Source organism: Lolium rigidum, chromosome 1 (assembly GCF_022539505.1).
Source record: "Lolium rigidum isolate FL_2022 chromosome 1, APGP_CSIRO_Lrig_0.1, whole genome shotgun sequence".
Lineage (NCBI taxonomy): Eukaryota > Viridiplantae > Streptophyta > Magnoliopsida > Poales > Poaceae > Lolium > Lolium rigidum.
In genome coordinates this window covers 224593895-224620295 of record NC_061508.1, presented here as the reverse complement: position 1 = coordinate 224620295, position 26401 = coordinate 224593895, and the positions used below count along the sequence as shown (strand labels likewise).

The window sequence follows — 26401 nt, the reverse complement described above, 5'->3', positions numbered from 1 at the left end:
TGTGTTGACAACACACCAAACTGCATGTGTGTGTGAGCTGCCTGCCTGTGTGGTGCAAGTTTCCACCAGGTGCATCTCCCCTTGAGGATCAGCTCGGCCACCAAAATATCTATACTGTTTTTATCTTATTCTAACCTTGCCATTTGGCAATCACTTCCCTTTTTGTGTTTTGTTTGTTTTGCAGGGAATTGAGTTGTACAAGAAGATGATGTTGATCTTCTAGATTTAGTTTAGGATTTAATTTTACTTTTCTCATACTTGTAATATTTGTAAGTTGTATTAATATTGGATATTGTAATGACTTTGTAAATGTGTATTCAATTAATAGAATGTAATTTCCCTATTCTTAATTCAACATTGTTTGAATTATAATTGGAAATTTATAATCTGAATTCAAATTTGAATTCAAATACTTATTTGAATTTCTTTTATATTTTATTGTATATGATTGTTTGGAACCCAAATTCCAATTATTGTTTGCATAGTTGTCATTTATATTTCAGTTAAGTTTCACTTGCCTTTCTCACAACTTCGAAATCAACAAAGGTCATGTCAAAGTTTATCGCACTCGTGTCGCCGACCTTAGTCAATTCCCATCAACACAAGTGAAACCTTGATCTCTTTGTGTTTCATATAAAAGCGCGAAAATTCTCCGGATTTTCTATGCATGAATGCAATGCACACATCCGTTTCCTCTATTTTTGTAACCCCAAATACTGGGATATTACAGTTTATTTGTTGGAACCTTGCTCTCTTGGGAGTTGGTTATCTCATTCCTTTGTGCTTAGGCTTAATTAGCTTCTTATAATGAGATAAGTCTTTGGAGTCAATCTTGTGTTGATTTGATTCTTTGATATAATTTGGGCAACCATTGTCTCTTGATTTATTTGGTGTTTTGTCCAAATTGTATCTTCCTTTGGTCCTTGAAAGTATTGTGCATGCATATTTAATATATGTATATCTTATGGCATGTGTCACTTTCATTGATCCAATATATAGGGTAAACTCCATCAAATCCTAATTTGGCTAAGATGTGCATGAAATTCAATTTCATATCTATATGCACATAGAATTGTGGAGTTTGTCCTATATGTTGTAGTGTGTCTAACTACTTCGGACCCAATTAGTTTGGGGACCATTTTGTACTTACCTTTGTGTTAGGTACAATGGATATGCATTGGATGCTTGGCTCACTCTTGGAAAGAAGTGGTGACTCAATGTTAACTTGAGGCAAGCTAGGATGGTCAACGAACACATATCTACTACATCCACACCAATGCTATCTTGGTAACAAGTATCTTCTCATGCATACTTTTCTTGTATCCAACCTTATGGTTGCATCTTGGCATGAATCTCTTGATTTGCAAATGTTGTGCTTCTTGCAAAAGTCTTAATGAAACCTCTTTATTGTGAATGTGAGTAATTTGAGATGAGTGCATTTGTTGGGAAGTATTTTAAATCATGCTCATGATTCATCCATCCCAACTATGCCTATCTAGCAATTTTATTGCATATCAATTCCTCAAGGCTCTCACATGTGCAATATAGATGAAAGTGCAAATTTAGTTACTTCTTTTGGTATCCTCGTTTGTGATACTTGTTGCCTTTCTAAAATGCATCCCAACTATCTTCTATCCCTTGTTGATATTTGTGATGTATTTTATTTGTTTGTGGTTGAAGTTCATGAATGTACAATAAGATAAAATTGAGCCTTTGGCCATGCTATTAAGCAAAAATTCTTATTGGTATATTGCATGACTTCGTCTTGGATATCATACTATTTGTTGCATATCTATTTTGTGTGTGCATGTTTCTTCGTGGATAAATATCTTTGTGATATTTCCCACTTAGAGAAACTTATACACATAAGAGATGATACATCTCCTTTTGATATCTTATTTATTTATTGCGTGTTGATTGGTCATGCTAAGCAATATAATTCATTGAAGACTATGATGATGTTTTTTTCTCATCCTTGTAATAGTCTTATAATATGCTTTATCATGCCTTTCACATATCCTCTTGGTTGAGCCTTTTTATTATGGTGCCTCTTACTTGTTGCTCAACTATTTGTTTGTTGCAAGTGTTAAGCTTATTTTTCTATCTATGATCTATTGCAAATGTTTGTGTTTTAAATGGTAATGAGGGAGTGAGGATTCCATGTTATGCATATTGTATGCAAATACAACATTTTAATTTATGCATGTACCTTGGGGAGCTTCCTCATTTGATTTAGAGCACTATCTTTTGGTGATCATTAGAGTTTGATTCACTTGGTATCTTTTGTTGTTAAATGATATTATGGGAGTGATGATTCCATGTTTGTGCACTTTATACTCCAATGCAAATTGTCTAGTTTTGTGCACAAACCTTGGGGTGCTTCCTCATATTATTTAGAGCAATCTTCTTGATCTTATCATAATATCTATCTTTCTTTTGGTATCTTCTTTGTGGTTCATTTGGTTGCTTGCTTCATTTATTGAAGCTTCTTGACTTTGTTACCTTTTTGCAATCTTTGATCCTATCTATATTGTGATTCCTTCCGAATATTCGTCATTGGATACGTGCATTTGATTCCACTCAAATTATGAGAAATGCACACGCTATGGAGGAACTCTCACTATATTGGCCTTCTAAATTTTTCACCCATTTCGGCAATTGGTGCCAATGGGGGAGAAGTTTGGAGGGTTTAAGGGAATTTGGTTATGTCTTTGCTTTGTGCTTAAGCATGTGCCATTTGGTTATGTCTTTGCTTTGTGCTTAAGCATGTGCCTTTATTGCATTGCATCTTGTTGCTTTGCATAGTTGAATATTTAGAGGAAACTCTACTAGGCTTTGAATGCCAATATATGCAATGAAAGTCAAGATCATTCACACATGCATATATTATGGGGGAGTTTGCTCTATATATTCAACTTATTTGTTACTTAAATTCCTTATATAAACCCTCTCAAAGAGATTGTCATCAATTACCAAAATGGGGGAGATTGAAAGTGCATGGAGCCCCCATGTGTGGTTTTGGTAATTAATGACAATCCCTATGGACTAATGTGTGCATTGAGTTATATTTGTAGGTGTTGTCCATAGGCAATTCTTGAACCATATGTTGGCTTCAAGGTTGCAATAAGAAGAATTTGATGAAGGATATCAAGTGTCAAGTATGTCTTGAAGATGAAGATGAAGTGAGCCCTCAAGTTACTTCAAGACATCAACATGATGAAGAATGAAGAAATGAAGTGCTAGTTCAACATGAGCCATCTTGAAGAGATCCTTTGATTGACTCTTGCCATCCATATGGTGATCATGGATATGTGAAGTTGCGCCGAAGAAGAAGCTCTCCCATGGTGGTTTATGGGGGAGCAATCTACAAGACTTCGTCAAGCAAGCACAAGCAAGAAAGGCGTTCCATCTTGTTGCGGTCAAGATCGTCATCATCGAGTTCAAGTGGAATGCGCAAGTATAAGGTTTGCTCTTGATAGGGTTTCTTTCTCACCGGTCTCATAGTGTAGTTGGAGACCGGTTTATAGTTTAGTTGCCGTACTATCAAGAGGGCTCTCGAGTGAGTAACTCGATCGTATCCTTCGGAGAGCTCAAACCTTTGCATCCTTGCATCATATTTCTTGGTTGTTATTTGTAGCTTATCCATATGGTGTTTTAGAGCTTGTGCTTATTCTCATGACAAGCTCTAGTTCATCGAAAACGGATTCCGCATGAATCACTTGTTGCGTTTTCGATATTGGAGTTTTTCTCGGTTTCTCGTATTGAGAGGTTTCACTCTAAAATACATAGAAAATCCTACCCCACTTGTTCTTAAGCTTTTCTCTCTTTGTGGGGTAGCTCTTGTCATCTTCTTTACAACAAAACTGGTTTCACCTAAATCCGAGTTTCCTAACTCAAGTTGTTGCATTTTCAAGGTTGGAGGTTTTACCGGCATGTATTTTTTTAGATAGGTCAAACCTTTCATCATTTATTTATATCCTACCTTACTGGACTATGATGGTTCCCTTCATGATCTTGTAGAGCTTGTTACTAGCTTTGAAACGAGCCCAAGATCATCAAAATCGAAGTCCGGATGCAAAAGTTATTCAAGTTTCCGTGAAGCCGTTTTTTGGTCGGAAGTTGGCCGGAAGTTCCGGTGGCCGGAACTTCCGCCCTACTTCCGGTGAACTTCCGGAAATGACGAATCTGCACGCAGAAAACATACCGGGAGCATTCCGGGGACGCCCTACTTCACCCGGAAGTTGGCCGGAACTTCCGGGGCGGAAGTTCCGCCCCAAATGACCGGAAGTTCCGGTTTTGACGAGTTTTGTGCATAACGGGCAGATTTCTCTTGCCCTATTTAAGGGGGTCTTCTTCCCCAAAGTTTCCCATCCGTTTGAGCTCGTTTTTGCCCCCATTGTTGACTTTCTCTGAGCTTGCTATCTCCCTCTCCCTCCCATGAATCTTGCATCTATTTGAGAGAAAGATAGAGGAGATCTAGATCTACATCTTCACCAATCAAATCCCTCTCTTTGTGAGGGGAATCCACTAGATCTAGATCTTTGAGAAATTTGGTGTTCCTCCTCCTATTTGTTCTTTGTAACATCCCAAAAACTCAAAACAAAACAAATGAATTTCCCTAGTTCCAAATTTTGGAAATAACAAAAACTTTTATTAAACTAGAAAATACTCCGCACATTGTTGCGGAAGTTTTTGCATTTCAAAAATAGTGCGAAAGAATGTGCATAGAAAGGAGAGAATGAAGATGAAATTGAAGTTAAGATCTTGACGCTTACATTTTTTATGCGCGGAAACACAATTAAGCATATCACTAAAATAGTGTTCCGACACCCGGTAGTCTGTTCAGGCTTTTAAATCGTTGTAGTTTACACTGTATAATATATAGAGTGAGTGGTGTGTACATTTGGTCTTGAAGCAAGTGTACTTCTGCCAATAATCTTTCATTGAAGATCGCAAATTTCTACTACTACTATTCACACTCTCAGTCTCACACAAAGGGTTATAATTTCAGATTAGGTCTGTGAAGAGAACAACGGATCCAATAGCCCGTCGATACATAAAGAACAGTTAGGTGATTAGCTAAACTCGTAAACTCAATAATAGCTCCTGCATGATTCTTTTCAAAGTCCGCGCACCTTCCACCAAATAAGATTTAAATTCTTATACATAGTTCTGATATATTATACACCATTGTTGTAAATATATCTAGGAAGGCAAGAGTATAATAACCTCAGCCTCTCTAATTTACGCCGTTATATATTCTCGGCAGAAGTTTCTAGAAACACATCTTCATTCATTGCTTAGAGGATCACTTCCAGTTGCAGGCCACAATTTGCCTTTTAATGTTGACAAACTGCACAACTTCAAAAAAGTACATGTTTGTAGTAATTGAATTGAATTTACAAACAGTGTATGCTAAAATAGAGCAAATAATATTATATCAAGTAATAACAACATCAAAACTCCTGAGAACAAAAAAATATATTGATACATGCTCATGTGGGTCAAGAGCTTTTATATGTAAACCAATGCCAAAATTTGATTGGTCATAGAAGAACCTGCCTATACTCCCTCAACTTGAGCACATCACACACCATTTGTTTACCTTGTATGAAAATAAAAGTGCAAATATATAGCCATATAGTTAGTACCAATAATGATTCGTACCAATCTGCTAACTTCAAGGACTGCAGCCTAGTGTTAGTACCAGTAGCCTGCAGGTAAGAGAAGACAATGCAATAAGCCTATAATTAACTGGAAACCCTCGTAAGATTCAACTACTAAGTGAATTTTTTTCTTTGACAGATACACAATAAGTGAACCCGGACCAAAAAGGATAACTCTTTGTATTTTAAAAGTTGTTTACTGCAGGAAGGCGCAAGACCTCAATAGATGCTCGCTTTGGAATTTCATCAAGCACTTACCAAGCTGAAAACATGAAGAGGAAGATAGGACCACGCCAGATTCCAGACGAATTTGCTCATATCTCCATTACGTACTTCAGTTCAAGAGGAAGGTTTATGATCCAATCAGAACTACAGGCCGTTGAGCAGGACCTTCTTGCTGTGGCAATCTACGATGGGCACATGCTACTTGAGTCGTTCACGGTAGGATGAAACGGACGGTAGCATTTGCGTTGGGACTGGAGGCAGCTGTCAAAGTGAAGGTCGAAAAGGTAGTCTTATAGGTTAAAAGAGAGAAGAAGAGAAGACACAGAGCAAGTAGAGAAAGGTAACGGCAAGGAGGGGAAGAGACACAGCCGAAGACTTGTGAATAAATAAATTTGAAAATTGATGAGCAGGACTGAGTGGCCTTATGCGCTGGAAGATATGGCTACTACTAATCTCAGGAACCATGACTGCATGGAAAATGCTCAAACAGAGGAAATGAAAAATGAAGTAACGGAAATTGCCTGCATACTTAGAGAAGAAATAAGTTAGTGGTGGGCCTGCTGATGTGGCATAGTTGCATGTTAAGAGAAATAGGTTAGTGGGGATGAACTTCTTAGTTATATAGGATTAAGTGTGATACATAGTGATCTTGCTTAATTCTTGTGCTATTGCTATGATTGCTTGTTATTAGTATTTGAAATAACCTTAAACCCTAAACCTCACCCCTCCTTTCATCACCCAAGTTAAAATAAAATAAAAGGATATTAAATAAGAAAAAGGCATATGTGCCTATGGCTATTTCTATAAATCTTTACCCTAAGCTTTTATACTTGCTTAGAGGTTTGGAAAACCTTCACACACCTTACCTAGTACTTGTCAAACCTAATTCAAGTTGTTTCCAAAGAAAATAAAAAGAAACTAAAAATGCCATAAAGGCATATGTGAGTAAAATAACAAATTTGTGAATTTAAGAAACTTGACCCTAGGACTTGTTGTGAATGGTTGGATCACCCCTATATACCATTTCAACCCTCAACCACACTAATTGGGTCAAGCCAAGTCAAAATAAAACTCAAATGCAACATATGCATAGAGGCATATGTGACACATAGCCATTCCATCAAACTTTGATCTAAGACTTTAAACCTTGACCAATTGATGCAAAACCATCCCTCAACCTAAAATCACACTAAATTGACCCCAACCCATGTCCAAGTAAAGCAAAGTCAACAATTTACAAGAATAATGAAAAGTGACACATCACCTCTTATGTGTTATGGCCATTTTTGCAAATCTTTGATCAAGACCATTTGAATTGGTTTCAAGGGTCTTAAAATGTTTCTAAACTAATAAGAACCACATTAGAGTCAAGAAATATCAAATAAATTGGAGAGAAATCAAATGGTGAGGAATTCCCAATTTCCCTCACATACACATAACACCAATTTTGCAAATCTTCACCAAAGGCCACCTTTGCTTGATCTCTTGTGTGTAAAACTCTTATATATGATAAACACACACAATTGCATCAAAGAAACCAAAATCAAATCAAAGAAAAATTCAAAACTTACATACATGTGATAATGGTCATATGTCACATTTACAATTTCTTCCCCACTTTGCACCCACCTATCTTTTGTTTCTGCAACCAAACTTGGTCAACCATTGCCATGTCATCCAAGACCAAGTGATGGTGAACAACTTTTATGTTGACCATTAGTGCTAATGTTGACCAGGTTGACCAGTATAGATTTGACAAAATAGGACTTTGAAGCAAAGAGAAGATGACCCCCATTTTGGAATTCTTGCAAACCTTCACCAAAATGAGCACCACCACCACCAATCTTTCACTTTAATTACATGTTTGAGACTCACCAAAAAGAATTCCAAAATTCAATAAAAAGGTTCTTGCGGCCATTTCTTCGAACACCTTGCAGGCAGCATCTGGACTTTGCAACACATGCTATTATCCACTAGATTTTAGCCTAAACCTCTTTTAGATTGTGATGATCACACCCCTTGATACGTCTCCGACGTATCGATAATTTCTTATGTTCTATGCCATATTATTGATGATACCTACATGTTTTATGCACACTTTATGTCATATTCGTGCATTTTCTGGAACTAACCTATTAACAAGATGCCGAAGTGCCGGTCTCGTTTTCTGCTGTTTTTGGTTTCAGAAATCCTAGTAACGAAATATTCTCGGAATTGGACGAAACGAAGACCCAGGGGCCTATTTTTCCACGGAGCTTCCGAAGACCGAAGAACATACGAAGTGGGGCCACGAGGTGGCCAAACCACATGGCGGCGCGGCCAAGGGGGCCCGCGCCGCCCGTGGTGTGGGCCCTCGTCCGGCCCCGACTCTGCCCTTCCGCCTACTTAAAGCCTCCGTCGCGAAACCCCCGAGGCGAAAAACCACGATACGGAAAACCTTACCGAGACGCCGCCGCCGCCGATCCCATCTCGGGGATTCCGGAGATCTCCTCCGGCACCCCGCCGGAGAGGGGATTCATCTCCCGGAGGACTCTACACCGCCATGGTCGCCTCCGGAGTGATGAGTGAGTAGTTCACCCCTGGACTATGGGTCCATAGCAGTAGCTAGATGGTTGTCTTCTCCTCATTGTGCTTCATTGTTGGATCTTGTGAGCTGCCTAACATGATCAAGATCATCTATCTGTAATACTCTATGTTGTGTTTGTCGGGATCCGATGGATAGAGAATACCATGTCATGTTAATTATCAAGTTATTATACATGTGTTGTTTATGATCTTGCATGCTCTCCGTTTCTAGTAGAGGCTCTGGCCAAGTTTTTACTTTTAACTCCAAGAGGGAGTACTTATGCTCGATAGTGGGTTCATGCCCGCATTGACACCGGGACGAGTGATGAAAGTTCTAAGGTTGTGTTGTGATGTTGCCACTAGGGATAAAACATTGGCGCTATGTCCGAGGATGTAGTTGTTGATTACATTACGCACCATACTTAATGCAATTGTCTCGTTGCTTTGCAACTTAATACTCGGAGGGGGTTCGGATGATAACTCGAAGGTGGACTTTTTAGGCATAGATGCAGCTTGGATGGCGGTCTATGTACTTTGTCGTAATGCCCAATTAAATCTCACTATACTTATCATGTCATGTATGTGCATTGTTATGCCCTCTCTATTTGTCAATTGCCCGACTGTAATTTGTTCACCCAACATGCTTTTATCTTATGGGAGAGACACCTCTAGTGAACTCGTGGACCCCGGTCCATTCTTTAATACTGAAATACAAATCTGCTGCAATACTTGTTTTACTATTTTCTCTGCAAACAATCATCTTCCACACAATACGGTTAATCCTTTGTTACAGCAAGCCGGTGAGATTGACAACCTCATCTGTTTCGTTGGGGCAAAGTACTTTGGTTGTGTTGTGCAGGTTCCACGTTGGCGCCGGAATCTCCGGTGTTGCGCCGCACTACATCCCGCCGCCATCAACCTTCAACGTGCTTCTTGGCTCCTCCTCGGTTCGATAAACCTTGGTTTCTTTCCGAGGGAAAACTTGCTGCCGTGCGCATCATACCTTCCTCTTGGGGTTGCCCAACGAACGTGTGAAATACACGCCATCAAGCTCTTTTCTGGCGCCGTTGTCGGGAGATCAAGACACGCCGCAAGGGGAGTCTCCACTTCCCAATCTCTTTACTTTGTTTTTGTCTTGCTTTATTTTATTTACTACTTTGTTTGCTGCACTTATATCAAAACACAAAAAAATTAGTTGCTAGCTTTACTTTATTTACTGTCTTGCACTCTATATCGAAAACACAAAAAAAATTAGTTACTTGCATTTACTTTACTTACTTCATCATGTTTCCTTTTAATTTTACCACAAAGAACATACCGGTAGGACAAGGGTCTATAATTGGGAGGAACAATATAGAAGAATTTTTCACCCATGTTAGTACCGTTGAAAATTTTGAAGATAGACAGTTGGTAGACCTTGCTCCCACTTATGAAATTGTCTTCGTTGCTTTAGTTCGCTTGTTGGAAACTAAATTTGTTAATCTAAATCCTATAATCCAACACATGTTTCTCACACTTGGTGATTTGGAAGAGGGGGAAAAGAAAGATTTTGTTTTAGAAACCCTTCTTAGAGAATTTGGTGGTCTAGCAAGAGAGGCTAGAAAGGTCTTCGCTAAATTTAATATGCTTGGTTCTCATACTAATTTTGTTAGCCTCCTTGAAAAAATGGACATGGATAGAATAAGGTACACTAATAACGCTAATGATGGTGGGGAGATCAAAGCACCAATACCATGTAAACTCCTAGCTATGAATGATGCACTAGAACATAACTATGCTTGGCTTGTTCCTGAAAATTTGTTTGATGAGAGTAGCAAGCCCAAGACTAATGAAAAGGAGACGCTGAAACTTATGTATCCAATATACTATGCATGGTTGAGAAAACTCCAAACCCCGCTGTAGGTGCACCACCCTTCGATAACACTTGAGAAACACTTTCTGCGCCTAGCTGAAAGACGTTAAAGAAAAGCGCTTATGGGAGACAACCCATGTTTTTACTCCAGTATTTTTGTTTTATATTTGAGTCTTGGAAGTTGTTTACTACTGTAGCAACCTATCCTTATCTTAGTTTTATGTTTTGTTGTGCCAAGTAAAGTCTTTGATAGAAAAGTAAGTACTAGATTTGGATTATTGCGCAGTTCCGGATTTCTTTGCTGTCACGAATCTGGGTCTATCTCCCTGTAGGTAGCTCAGAAAATTACGCCAATTTACGAGCATGATCCTCAGATATGTACGCAACTTTCATTCAATTTGAGCATTTTCGTTTGAGCAAGTCTGGTGGCCTAATAAAATCCATCTTTACGGACTGTTCTGTTTTGACAGATTCTGTCTTTTATTTCGCATTGCCTCTTTTGCTATGTTGGATGAATTTCTTTGATCCATTAATGTCCAGTAGCTTTATGCAATGTCCAGAAGTGTTAAGAATGATTGTGTCACCTCTGAACATGTGAATTTTTATTATGCACTAACCCTCTAATGAGTTGTTTCGAGTTTGGTGTGGAGGAAGTTTTCAAGGATCAAGAGAGGAGTATGATGCAATATGATCAAGGAGAGTGAAAGCTCTAAGCTTGGGGATGCCCCGGTGGTTCACCCCTGCATATATTAAGAAGACTCAAGCGTCTAAGCTTGGGGATGCCCAAGGCATCCCCTTCTTCATCGACAACATTATCAGGTTCCTCTCCTGAAACTATATTTTTATTCGGCCACATCTTATGTACTTTGCTTGGAGCGTCGGTTTGTTTTTGTTTTTTGTTTTGTTTGAATAAAATGGATCCTAGCATTCACTTTGTGGGAGAGAGACACGCTCCGCTGTTGCATATGGACAAATATGTCCTTAGGCTCTACTCATAGTATTCATGGCGAAGTTTCGCTTCGTTAAATTGTTATATGGTTGGAATTGGAAAACGCTACATGTAGTAACTCTAAAATGTCTTGGATAATTTGATACTTGGCAATTGTTGTGCTCATGTCTAAGCTCTTGCATCATATACTTTGCACCCATTAATGAAGAAATACTTAGAGCTTGCTAATTTGGTTTGCATATTTGGTTTCTCTAGAGTCTAGATAACATCTAGTATTGAGTTTTGAACAACAAGGAAGACGGTATGGAGTCTTATAATGTTTACCATATGTCTTTTATGAGAGTTTTGCTGTACCGTTCATCCTTGTGTTTGTTTCAAATAACCTTGCTAGCCTAAACCTTGTATCGAGAGGGAATACTTCTCATGCATCCAAAATACTTGAGCCAACCACTATGCCATTTGTGTCCACCATACCTACCTACTACATGGTATTTATCCGCCATTCCAAAGTAAATTGCTTGAGTGCTACCTTTAAAATTCCATCATTCACCTTTGCAATATATAGCTCATGGGACAAATAGCTTAAAAACTATTGTGGTATTGAATATGTACTTATGCATTTTATCTCTTATTAAGTTGCTTGTTGAGCGATAACCATGTTTCGGGGACGCCATCAACTATTCTTTGTTGGATATCATGTGAGTTGCTATGCATGTCCGTCTTGTCTCGAAGCAAGAGAGATCTACCACCTTCATGGTTGGAGCATGCATATTGTTAGAGAAGAACTTTGGGCCGCTAACTAAAGCCATGATTCATGGTGGAAGTTTCAGTTTGGACATATATCCTCAATCTCATATGAGAATAATAATTGTTGCCACATGCTTATGCATTAAAGAGGAGTCCATTATCTGTTGTCCATGTTGTCCCGGTATGGATGTCTAAGTTGAGAATAATCAAAAGTGAGAAATCCAAAATGCGAGCTTTCTCCTTAGACCTTTGTACGAGGCGGCATGGAGGTACCCCATTGTGACACTTGGTCAAAACATGTGCATTGCAAAGATCCGGTAGTCCAAGTTAATTAGGACAAGGTGCGGGCACTATTAGTATACTATGCATGAGACTTGCAACTTGTAAGATATAATGTACATAACTCATGCTTTATTACTACCGTTGACAAAATTGTTTCATGTTTTCAAAATAAAAGCTCTAGCACAAATATAGCAATCGATGCTTTCCTCTTTGAAGGACCATTCTCTTTACTTTTATGTTGAGTCAGTTCACCTATCTCTCTCCACCTCAAGAAGCAAACACTTGTGTGAACTGTGCATTGATTCTTACATACTTGCATATTGTACTTGTTATATTACTCTATGTTGACAACTATCCATGAGATATACATGTTACAAGTTGAAAGCAACCGCTGAAACTTAATCTTCCTTTGTGTTGCTTCAATGCCTTTACTTTGATTTATTGCTTTATGAGTTAACTCTTATGCAAGACTTATTAATACTTGTCTTGAAGTACTATTCATGAAAAGTCTTTGCTTTATGATTCACTTGTTTACTCATGTTATTACCATTGTCTTGATCGCTGCATTCACTACATATGTTTACAAATAGTATGATCAAGGTTATGATGGCATATCACTTCAGAAATTATCTTTGTTATCGTTTTACCTGCTCGGGACGAGCGTAACTAAGCTTGGGGATGCTTGATACGTCTCCGACGTATCGATAATTTCTTATGTTCTATGCCATATTATTGATGATACCTACATGTTTTATGCACACTTTATGTCATATTCGTGCATTTTCCGGAACTAACCTATTAACAAGATGCCGAAGTGCCAATTCCTGTTTCTAGCTGTTTTTGGTTTCGAAATCCTAGTAACGAAATATTCTCGGAATTGGACGAAACGAAGACCCCGGGGCCTATTTTTCCACGGAGCTTCCAGAAGACCGAAGAACATACGAAGTGGGGCCACGAGGTGGCCAAACCACATGGCGGCGCGGCCAAGGGGGGGCCCGCGCCGCCCTGTGGTGTGGGCCCCTCGTCTGGCTCCCGACTCTGCCCTTCCGCCTACTTAAAGCCTCCGTCGCGAAACCCCTGAGGCGAAAAACCACGATACGAAAAACCTTACTGAGATGCCGCCACCGCCGATCCCATCTCGGGGGATTCTGGAGATCTCCTCCGGCACCCTGCCGGAGAGGGGATTCATCTCCCGGAGGACTCTACACCGCCATGGTCGCCTCCGGAGTGATGAGTGAGTAGTTCACCCCTGGACTATGGGTCCATAGCAGTAGCTAGATGGTTGTCTTCTCCTCATTGTGCTTCATTGTTGGATCTTGTGAGCTGCCTAACATGATCAAGATCATCTATCTGTAATACTCTATGTTGTGTTTGTCGGGATTCGATGGATAGAGAATACCATGTCATGTTAATTATCAAGTTATTATACATGTGTTGTTTATGATCTTGCATGCTCTCCGTTTCTAGTAGAGGCTCTGGCCAAGTTTTTACTTTTAACTCCAAGAGGGAGTACTTATGCTCGATAGTGGGTTCATGCCCGCATTGACACCGGGACGAGTGACGTAAAGTTCTAAGGTTGTGTTGTGATGTTGCCACTAGGGATAAAACATTGGCGCTATGTCCGAGGATGTAGTTGTTGATTACATTACGCACCATACTTAATGCAATTGTCTGTTGCTTTGCAACTTAATACTGGAGGGGTTCGGATGATAACTCGAAGGTGGACTTTTTAGGCATAGATGCAGTTGGATGGCGGTCTATGTACTTTGTCGTAATGCCCAATTAAATCTCACTATACTTATCATGTCATGTATGTGCATTGTTATGCCCTCTCTATTTGTCAATTGCCCGACTGTAATTTGTTCACCCAACATGCTTTTATCTTATGGGAGAGACACCTCTAGTGAACTGTGGACCCCGGTCCATTCTTTAATACTGAAATACAAATCTGCTGCAATACTTGTTTTACTATTTTCTCTGCAAACAATCATCTTCCACACAATACGGTTAATCCTTTGTTACAGCAAGCCGGTGAGATTGACAACCTCACCGTTTCGTTGGGGCAAAGTACTTTGGTTGTGTTGTGCAGGTTCCACGTTGGCGCCGGAATCTCCGGTGTTGCGCCGCACTACATCCCGCCGCCATCAACCTTCAACGTGCTTCTTGGCTCCTCCTGGTTCGATAAACCTTGGTTTCTTTCTGAGGGAAAACTTGCTGCTGTGCGCATCATACCTTCCTCTTGGGGTTGCCCAACGAACGTGTGAAATACACGCCATCACCCCTCTGCAACCCCTGCATCAATGCCATGTCCTTGCACCACCGTTTAAAGTGGAGAAAATGAGAGAAAGGTTCACACCGTGCACCATGCCGGCCACACATGCCACTCATGTCTCTGGCTCTCCCCTCCTCCCTACACCATGTCTACGAGCCTCCCTGGAGCACCAGGACCCTGCCAGTACCCGGCCCGAGCTCACCCTCGCACGCTAGTGGCTAGAACGCGCGCGCCCAGTACCTCGCCACGGCGTGCCAGCGCACGCGGTGAGCGCGCCCAGACGACACCCTGGACGCGCCAGGACGCCCTGCGCTCGAGCACCCTCGTCCTCCCCCTGCATGCCTACCTCTGCCTAGCGCTTCGCCAACCTCTCCTCTACGCCGTAGACATGCTCGCTGGCTCGCTCGTGCACCGTAGACGCCGCCATCATCAAACCCCTGCCGCGCCGGTACCGCAAGGACGGCGATGATGCCGCACGCTCCTGTCCTCCCCTAGCTAAACCATCAAGCGCTCTAGCACCTCCTAGCCGTCGCCTACACGACGCCCCCATCGCCTTGCCCCTTCGCGTCCTGAAACGCCGGCGCCATGGACGACCTTCCACGGGCACCCGCAGCACCTCAACCCCCTATAAAAGGAGAGCTCCCGCGCTCGAATCTTTCACACCAACAAGTTGCTCTCATCCCTCTGATCCTCCTCAACACCTTCCCCTCCTCAATTAGCCTGCCTCTCGACGGAATTTGACCGGAACCCGCCGCCACAGTAGCTCCTCGCCATCGTCCAATTAGACCACCTCGAGCCTCGCCGACGGTACCAGTCGCTTCCTCGTCCACGCCAACGTCGACCAGCACCCAGCAGAACCCCGCGGGAGCCTCCGTCGCGCCGCCGACCCCCTACCTCGCCGGCGCAGCGAGCTCTCCTCCCCCGTCGACGACGACGACGATCAACCGTAGGATCAGCTTCTGATCGCACGGCTCAGGTGAGTGGATACCGTTTCGGTGAATTAACCCACTGACGCGCAGGCCCCACTTCGTCAGGCGGCCCGCGTGTGCGAGTCACACTGCTGGGCCGGCCCAAGTCTTTTCGCTCGTTTCGGCCCGTTTACATTTCCCGCCAAGCCCACTAAATTCAAAAATCGAATTTCTGTTAATACAAATTCCCTGCTGATGCTGAATTAAAATTTGAATAGTTTAAAATCTACTGAACCAAATTTAGTCAATTTTATATATTCAGAAACCTTATGAAATTATCTAGCTAACCCCACTGGATTCAACTCCAAATATTGTGTAGTTTTTGAATAGCAAAAATAACAAAACAGATACTTTTCTGTATTGAAATAAATCTCAAAAATCAACCAATGTGAATTTTGAAGTGAATCCAATTGCAATAATTCACATTTCACAAACTCTAATTTACTATGTAAAAATATGATATATGTTCTGTACATGATCATGGGCTAGAAGCAGAATATTGGCTATGTAGTCAATACCAGCCCATTTAAACTATTTCAAATTTTAGGAATTTAAATCTATGAGGTGTAGCACCTCATTTAAATCATTATCACAAGTGATATGAAGTAATGTGTTGACCTTTAAATGCTTAGGCTCATACTTGCTCACTTGTAGATTTTAAATCAACATAGTATTTAAATTACACTAGTTACTTAAATCACATGAGATGATGAATCTCATTTAAATCACTTTTCTCAAATACTAAGTGTGAAGTGTTGACCTTGGTCAACATGGGATCATCCCTGGTTATTTGAGAAGATTAAATCTTAAGAAGATTCAATGAGAGGAAATTATTTCTCCAAACCAAAGAGAAACCCCAAATTCAACTTTTAATTAGAGGAAATTATTTTCCAAATGTTAAATAAAGAAACCCTAGCATAAGTTGTGAATAAATGTTAAGTAGTGAGGCTAGACCATTTGGGTGAGCCATTAAGGCTAACTAAGATTACTTAAGTGTTGTTTGGTGATTGTATCCTCGTATTTGTTTATAGACGCTAGTACCGGGGACTATCAAGAGGAAGAGGTCTTCTACCAAGAGGAAGAGCAAGAGAACTTTGATCACGTCACCAACCAAGGCAAGCTATTACCAATGCAAGCTAGACTAATGCAAACTCTTTTGGTTGCAAGATTATATTCCTGCAAAGTGCAAAGCTCTACAAGAGCAAGGCACCATTACATTTTTACCTTATGAACCTATCCCAAGTTTTTACCTTACAAACTTTATTTGATTTTATTTATCAAAGTTACTTTTTGATTTATGATTCACTTAGTTGAGTTATGGAGTAGTACAAGAGAATCACACTTAGCCTAGCAAGCTCCAAGATACTTAGCACCCCTCATAACTAGTGGCTAGTGCTCAATATTAAAAGTGACTACTCTATTTGGGAACTTGTGAATTGAAATGACTTTGAAAACCTTGGAATGATGAGTCATTCTATTAAAAGATTTTGAAGGTGAATATGACTGGTGAATGACTTGGTGAATTTTACAAAAACACTGATGGTTGGGTTCGGATGCGATACCATTCCAATTTTACAAGTACCCCCACAATACCTGAATCTGGGTAAGGCTTAACTGGAAATTTATGTGTCTTAGTATGGGTTCCCTCTGAAACAAGCGTCATCGGGGTTATGCTGGAGGCTGCCTCTACCAAAGGAATGATGTGAAATGACGTGAAATGAGGTGAATGTCCGGCCCAAGTCTCGTGCGGTTCCCGTGCCGACCGTCCGTCTTCACCGGGAGGCCAAGCTCATGGGGAGAGGTGCCTATACTAGAATATGTAAATGAAAGGTTAGGATCGGTAGTTCGCGTACTGCGTACGATAAATCAGGGCCAGTTACCCCTGACGAACTATTGCAATTGTTGTGGCACAAGTGTACACCCTCTGCAGAGTTAAACCTATTCGAATAGCCGCGTCCTCGGTTATGTACAGTTGGAAAGGCCATACTTGTTCCGTCATCGAACTTTTCTAAAAATATGAATGGTGACTTGTGATTTGAATTGAAAGGTGACTTTGACTTTGAATCACAACTGAGTTGTGGGAATGACACTAATGTTCCCACTTGAGTTATTTAAGCAAATGAAGAGGCTTTGATTTTTAAAGTGTTTATGAAATAAAACTGGCTTTATGCAAATGAAACTAGAGCTTAGAACCCCCTTATTATAGTTGATAGTATTTACCTTAGTATTAGTTTGCGAGTACTTTGAAGTACTCACGGCTGTGTCCCTGGCTATTCAAATGGCCAGACTATGAAGATGAGTACGAGAACCCGGAAGAAGGACATCAGGACGTCTACGACAACTAGGATCACTCCCGACGTCAACGATTGCTCGTGGAATAGATGGACTACTACTACGCTACTTTCGCTTCCGCTATGTGTTATGTCATGAATAAATAGAACTTCTATTATTGTAATGAGACTGGATCATGTGATCCTTTATTTGTAAGATGATTATGTGTTGTAATGAATGATGTGTTGTGATATCAATCTATTATGTCTCGCAAAAACAATATTCCTGGGATTGCGAGGAATGGCATAATAGGCATCCGGACTTAAAAATCCGGGTGTTGACATTCTTCCTCTCTTATTCCCCCAATAGCTTTTGTAGCTTTGTTGGAATTTGAGAGAGAAGTACTTGAGCATCTTTGTGGTGTTCTTGCCATTGCATTTGGTGCATCGGTTTGAGTTCTCCACGGTGATTCGTGGTGGTGAAAACAAGAAGGTTGTTACTCTTGGGTTCTTGGAACCCTAGACGGATTCTAGGCCTTTGTGGCGATTTGTTGGGAGCCTCCAATTAAGTTGTGGATGTGTGCCCCAATCTTTTTGTAAGGCCCGGTTTCCGCCTCGAAGGAAATCCCTTAGTGGAACCGTGACCTAGGCCTTTGTGGCGAGGGTCACCGGAGATTTAGGTGAGGCGCCTTCGTGGCGTTCGGTGTGTGGTGTGAGTACCGCATCTTGGGGTGAGGCCTTTGTGGCGTTGGTGTGCATCGAGCAACCACACCTCAAGGTGAGCCTCTTGTGGCGTTCGGGAGCACTAAGCAACCGCACCTCTCCACCGGAGATTAGCACTCGCAAGAGTGTGAACTCCGGGATAAATCATCGTCTCCCGCGTGCCTCGGTTATCTCTATACCCGAGCTCTTTACTTATGCACTTTACCTTGTGATAGCCATCGTGCTTGAAGTTATATATATCTTGCTATCACATACTTGCTTGTATTGCTTAGCATAAGTTGTTGGTGCACATAGGTGAACTCTTGCTTAGAATAAGTTGTTGGTGCACATAGGTGAACCATAGTATATAGGCTTTGGGCTTGAAAAAGTAAACGCTAGTTTTATTCCGCATTTGTTAAGCCCATCTCGTAAAAGTTTTAAATCGCCTATTCACCCCCCCTCTAGGCGACATCCGTGTCCTTTCACCTGGCCTCCTCCCGCCCCCGTCCCCGCACCGGCCTTCGGTCGCCCCAGCCCGCCACGGCCCCGTCGTGTGACCCCTGCCCCCGCCCGCCACGCCCCGGCCTCCGGCCGCCCCCGCCCGCCATGACCAGGCCTCAGGCCGCTCCCGCCCGCCACAGCCTGCTGCTGCTCGTCGCGCCCTCCGGCCTGCTGCTGCTCGTCGCGCCATGCCATGCACCGGCCTCCGGCCATCACGGCCCCATCGCGTGACGCCGCCCCGGCCGCGACCGATGCGATGCATGGACGATTTCCTGAAATTTCAGCCCGCCACGAGTGGGGGGTTCGCCTTGTATTCAGCCTCCCACCATGTATTTGTAGGGGGCGAGGAGCCACCCCGTACCCAAAATTGTAAAAATTCGATACCTGGGGCTGATTTACGGGGTCTGCTAAACGGCCGGGTAGAGCTCTACCCCGTATATCGGCGGTTATTTTACGGGGTTGGGGCTTTTAAGGGGTCTGTTAGACATGCTCTTAGGATCCACCTCCTCCCCTTTTCATTCCTTTTTATTGTTAGATCGATTTCAGTTATTAAGCTTAGGCCAAGAACCGGTTTGGTGGACTAGCCACACTTGGCTGTCGATTTTGAAGGTTGGGGAGGTGTTTAGGCTCCTAGGTGCATATAAACATATTGTGAAAAATTCATAACAAATAAATTTTTAAATGTAAAAAATATACAGAAAGAAATCGCATGTAAAATTCGGATATTTTAAGTTCACACACAAGTTTTCAGGATTTTTTTTAACTGACCTATATAAAGAAGACAAAAAAAAAATCACGCGAATTGTCATGTCGGAGCATCGAAAATCGAAATTTACCTTTTTTTACATGGGACACAAAAATATTCCTTTTTCCCCTAAACTTAAAATTTTCCGTTGTATATGTGATTTTTCTTTTTGAATTCTGTAACATTTTAATACTCGTGTTCCCAAACAACGGATTCATACACATCCACAACCGAATTGGATTATATGGGTCTAACTTAATTTGGAGCGGAGGTTATAAGCGTCTTTTAGTTAGGTAGCGTGATATGCATTCCTCATCTTGTTGATCGAGCGCGGCGTTTTATTCAAAGGCGAAGAGATAGATAGGTGCTGACACACTTGCTGATCCAGCAGCGTCCATACCATCGTATGCAAAATCATATAACTCCATGAATGTGCCATATGCACATTAATAAGATCAACCGCCACCCTCGTCATTCATGGATCGATATAGCTTAAAGAAACGTGACCTCACGATGGAGACAAACAATCGCAGCTTAAAAGGTTAAACCCGAGAGCCAAAAGAGTCGAGGTAACGTACGCCGACACAAGGCTAGCTGTACCCTTGCCAGTATGCTGCTACGTACCCGATCGGCAACGTCAAAGCCTTGCGTGCTTATTGTTGGACACGTAGGCAACGGCGCGTCACACGTGGCGTACACGAGGACATGTGTCCAGCGGTGTGCGCCAGAAATTTACCCGCGAGAGGCAGAGTACAAGATGAACCTGCGTCCCGACAGTACTTGCAAGGGGTAGGTACAATCCCTATAAACTTTTCGATCTACTTGCCGTTTTGAATTTGGTCCCTAAACTTCTTCAGAATTGTCCGCCAAGGATTCTAGGGAGGGAGTTAAAATGTGGGCATGCTGTGTAGAGAATGTAAACATGTATGTACTCGTGCGTGCCAAGTTTGAAACTAAACATAAGTATATGTTATAATTGTGCGAAAAACAGAGTTTTTTTTACTTTTACAAAAATACAAGGGTTTAAGTAAGAGTACAAGGACCAAGTTTTTACTGTGAAAAATTTACCCAGTTCCATTTTCTCCTTTTTGTGTACGCCACATAAAATCATTTTTTCATGATAATTTGCATGAGTAAGCATTAGGGTAATATGTACATGCATGTGTGATTTATTTCAATTTTTATGAAGCTTTTTAATCTGGCTTTTGTGAATTTTTGAAAATTAGGTCCACCTAGATGCGTGTTTTCCTTGGAAGTTTCGTTTGAATGCCGTTGTGTTATTTCGTGAAACGAAATAAAAAATACTGATAAGGTCGAAAATCGATAAGGCTGGCAACATGTAGGTTTCTGATAAAATACACCATTCATAACCCTAAACTAAGGTGTTGTGGGACAAACATATACATCTACTTATATAGGTAACTCCTATAAGGCACACAACCAAACCAACACGATAGGAGGTAGAGTGAACAAATAATTCACAACTACGGATCAATAAAAAATGCATTTGGCTCCAGAAGGCATCCCATAGATTTCTTTTATCAGAACTCCCCATCTGCCTCTAGGGCATTAAACTAGTTTTTGTTAGGGTTGAGTGAGCATGTATTACCCATCCTAATGTTTTGCGAGTTTTATGCGATTATTGAGACATTTCGCTCCTTATATTGTTGTCCAAGACTCCCTCCCATCAGTTGAGTGGAAGAGTTTAAGCGAGAATTTTCTCAATATACTTACTATGTATAAAAAAAGGCAATGGAACGAGGTACCTTTCAGAAGAAGTTTAGTTGGCGGTGCCCGAGGTAGCTTTCCTGTTCGAGAGTATGATAGTCTACGAGATTTATAGCTCCCGAAGTGACCTTTTTTAATGGAGAATACATCCTAGAAAGTGTATTAATCATATAGAATAAAAGAGCTAGAAGCCATGTACACCGTCGTTGAAATGGAAGGTTCTACTGTCAACAAGGGGTGACTGCTCCCCACCACAAGCCTACTCTCCTACCTGCCACCCAGAACGGCACCGGATCCAGAAAGCCAACTCACTAGAGAGGAGCAACCTAGCTAATATCTAACGCTCCTCCTTGATACGGGTCTTCACCTCGCCAGCTGTCGGGCTGGCCCCATTGAAGACCACATCATTCCTGGGCCGCCACAAGCACCAGAACACGAGAATGATCATGGGCCAAAGGTCTCGTTGAAGCGGCCTAGGGAAAGGCCTGGACGTCCACCACTCTATCAAATTCGAGTCGGATGTCGGCGCTCAGTTCAGCTTCCCCCATCTTCACACAGCCCATTCTGGACTTCTTGAGCCATCACACAACCCAAGAGCAATTGTTGGATTGTCCCGGGCTCTGATCACAAGTAGGGCAAGTTACGGGATGCGGGGGGCCCTTCGCTGAAGTTTGTCAATCATCCAACACCATTTCTTTGCCACTAGCCACTCGAAGAAATTATAGTTGTACGAAAGTCTGGAACGCCAAATCTAGGTGCGGGCTCCTTCACCTCTCGTGAAGAAGGTGGAGTACGCCGACTTAACCGAGAACACGCTGTCGTTGGACCAACTGCAACCAACACGTGCCATAGATGGAAGGGTTCCACCAGCGCGGCTTCACCAAGGTCCGGTCCATAGTCTCTGAGCCACTCACCAGCAAGGTCGTTCTTGACAGTTTGTGTGTTGGCTCGCCGCGATGCCCCCTTGGCCATTAGGTTAGGCACCAAGTCAAGCTTTCTCGCCCCATCGAGCCACCGATATTTCCATAATATGGCACGTTTCAGTTGCCTAACACCATAGCCGTAGCCGATTCGAACAAAGCAATTGACTTATGGGGGAGTTGGAGGTTGAACTCAGCCCATGCCTTATTGGAAATGCGTTATATAGCCCTAAATGTTTTCCTCATGCACATAGTACTATTATTCCTATGAAAGGAAATAGGCAAGTGCCGGGTAAGGAGGAAAACAACCCTTAAGGACACACAAGTGGAAAGTAAATAATAATAAATGAATAAAGGAGATCCTCTCCAAACGACCACCCCCTGAAAACCTGAGGTGGTTCCTGCAAATTGCAGACACCCCACTGAGTTCAACACCGACACCTGACGAGTTGAACAACACCACGGGCACCATTTCCTCCTCCATTTGCGGCTGTTGCCCTTCGTCCTCTTCCCCGTCTTCAAGTTCAACACACAACGCCGCACCGGCACCGGCACCGCCCATATATAGTAACAACAAACACTCACTGACACACGCGATTCACTGTGAATGTGGCATCGAGAGCTCACTCCCTACCCTACCAAGAACCTACCAACCACCGCCTAGCTGCTGCATCCATCACTCAGTCTCACACACCGCGAGCGCGTCGGTGCTCTTCCGGGATGGGGATGGAGTACGAGCCGGTGCCGGTGCCGGGGCAGAAGAAGGTGGGCGGCGGGCGGACCGCCCTCAAGCTGCTGATGGCCGTGCTCCTCGCCGGCTTCGCGCTCAGGCTGCTCGCCGACCACTGCGCCTCCTACCGCCTGCCGCCCCCGCCGCGCCGGAGGAGGCCTTGGCGTTCGCCGTGACGGCGGCGCCGGAGCAGGACGCCGACGGTGTGGACGATACGCCTGCAACTCCCAACGGTGAGCGCGCGGCTGGTTCTTGGAAATGTCTCTCTGTTCTGTTCGTTGGCAGTTCTATCTTCCTTTTTCTGCTTTGCTCTCTTTATTACTGCCGACACATAGATGGTAGTAATAAGACAGCTCGGGCTTTCAGTTGAGAATTAGCACTTGTGGTTGGTTCCAGTAGAAGTTAAATTCTGGGGTTGGCATGTATCGATCCAATTTCTCGGATTTGCGGCATGAAAAGATGCCTTTTGCTGGTCAGTTACTGAAACTCATCCATTGATTGGCGTTCTTGGTCCAGCAAAACAAGAGAGAACAAATTCAGTGTGATTAGCGTAAACAGTAAAATTTCCTTGGGTGAAATTATCTAACTTTCAGTTCAGAAACCCCAACTTAATACTAGTTTTGGGGGCAGTGCGGATCTCGTCTCGTTACTTGAGCTTACTATTAATTTTGTTCCCTGTTGACAGTACTAGATGCATGTTTTACCTCAGTAGAGACAGTAGTCTTTCATCTGTAGCATTCCACTACCTGCACTTATTCTAAGTATATTTCATTTTGGTGAAGATACTACCTGCTTGCTGTCAGAGATCAAGCTGTAATTGGTCCCTTAATCCCTTCCATTAATTTAGTATGAACTGTCGGTGTTGCCTTATGGACGGTGCCAAGACTGTACTGCTAAAAGGCACAGCAGTGCCTTGATTGACACTGATGTTCTCCCACTTTCTTTCCATTGACAGGTGCAGCAAAGTGTGATCTCTTCCATGGGGAATGGGTCCCTGATTCGTCTGGTCCAGCTTACACTAACGCAACCTGCCGGTTCATCGAGGTTCCACAGAACTGTATGTCAAACGGAAGGCCTGATGACGGCTATCTTCACTGGAAATGGAAGCCATATGGCTGCGACGTGCTGCCACCGTTCGATGGCAAGACGTTCTTGGAGAGCATGCGGGGCAAACACTGGGCGCTAGTCGGCGATTCGATCCTCCGCAATCACGCCCAATCCTTGGTCTGCCTTCTTGCTAAGGTATTTACATGGGATTTTTTAAGGGTGTAGCATGATCAATTCTTCTTATTTTGCATTTTTGGTAGTATGAGGAAATAATCATCGTACATCTCTTATGAGTGTAGGTAAGGCAGTTGTTTACCTTGTATCTTTCCTTGCTGCACAGTTTATTTGAGTCTAGGTTTTTGTTTTAGTAGTATGCATGCATGGCTGAATGTATGAAGCCTAAAGAGAAGCATACAAAATTTCCCAAGAATTAGGTGTTTATTTATTATTCCCAACAAGAAGAATAGTTAGGGACGTGAAGTCTGCATATTAACATACTATAAGCTCCTCAGAGCTGTCCAATCCCCCTTTTTACATGTGTCACTGCAAATTTGATAGCTCTTGCAGATATTGAGTTTATCAACTGTTGACCATACAGCTGACACTGTCTTTAACTGTATCTATTTTTCCAGCAAACAAATAACTGTATCTATCTAATCTTATATCTGATAACAACCCACCTACGTCTCAAATCGGGAGGTAAAAGATATAATTCAATTAATTCTGGAGGATCTTTGATGGATTATGTTCTTGTTAAAGATGATGGATCTGCTTACAATGTTTCATTTTAGTGCCTAGTGATAGCTCTAGTTTGTATGTTCCATCTTGCTCTTTCCCACATTCAGATTTGTGTGGTATGTTATTCTGTATGTAGATGCTATCTGTTCTGCTTGGTTGAGTTTCTTAGTAATAAGATATATCAGAAGCCAAAATCTTTTAACAAGCAAATTATTCCATTGCCTTTTCCAGGTTGAAGATCCTACTGATGCCTATCATGATGAAACCTGGCAATCTAGGAGATGGTACTTCCCTTCACACAACTTCACACTCTCTCTTGTGTGGGCGCCATATCTAGTAAAGTCTGAAATATTCGAGGATGAGAACGGGGTATCGTCTGCTGAGCCCCGGCTGCACTTTGATGCTCTTGACGCAAACTGGATAAGCAAATGGAGCAGCTTTGACTACGTCATCATATCGACAGGACAATGGTTCTTCAAGGTCGCAGTCTACATGGAGAAAGGAGCCGCGGTTGGCTGCCACTATTGCAAGGACAAGAGCCTGAAGGAGATAACCATCGAGCAATCCTTCCGCAGGTCTCTCAGGGAGGCCTTCAGGTTCATCACGACATCGCCTCACAAGCCGGTGGTCTTCTACAGGACGTGGTCACCGTCGCATTTCGAGAACGGTGAATGGTTCAGCGGCGGTACCTGCGACAGGAAGGTGCCGTTCAAGCCGTGGCAGACCGGCGACAGGCAGCTGGACAACCTCATGTGGCGGATCGAGAGGGCGGAGTTCGCCAAGGCGGCCGCCGATGACGGGGCTAGCAACGCTGGCCGCCTGAAGCTGCTCGACACGTTTGAGATGTCGCTGCAGAGGCCTGATGCCCATGCCGGACCTTACAGAACGTTTCATCCTTTCGCCAAGGAGAATATGGGCAAAATCCAGAATGACTGCCTGCATTGGTGCTTGCCCGGACCGATCGAGGCGTGGAACGATATCATCATGCAGATGCTACCAAAGGAGTAGCATGATCAGTCATCTAATTTTGACATGGCTCAGAATCTGAAGTATCTTCTGCTGGCATGCTTTCATGATGTCCAGCAGTCTTCTTAGGGTAATGAGGCTTGTGTGTGTGTTGTGAAGTGTAAAACAGTGTCAGCAGAAGTACTCTGCCAAGCTCTCTGGGTATAGACAGTTTGGAGCAAGTATACATAGTACAAGAATAATGCAAGAATTTAACACCGGAGTTGCTTCTATAAAGGCAAAGAGTGCAAAACTGGGACAAAGCTTTTAGCGCTTGTCAGATTGTCATGTACCTCCTGTGTAGAGTATGAAATTGTAGTGGTTAATTTCCGTAGCTTCAGATCAGTACAGTTTTGATGTAAGTTGGATGCCAAGTTACCAACTGTAACATTCTCCTATGCTTTACCAGATCCATTGCTTAGGCACATAAGCATAAAATCGTCTCAACTTAGTATGTGGCTTCTCTCCAAAATCATGTCCTCGTCATGA

General features: G+C 42.5%; 1 pseudogene; it reads left to right on the top strand.

Annotated features, from left to right (window-relative positions):
* Positions 1-22927: 22927 nt before the first annotated feature.
* LOC124683234 lies at positions 22928-26175 on the top strand (annotated as a pseudogene).
* The last annotated feature ends 226 nt before the right edge of the window (positions 26176-26401 follow it).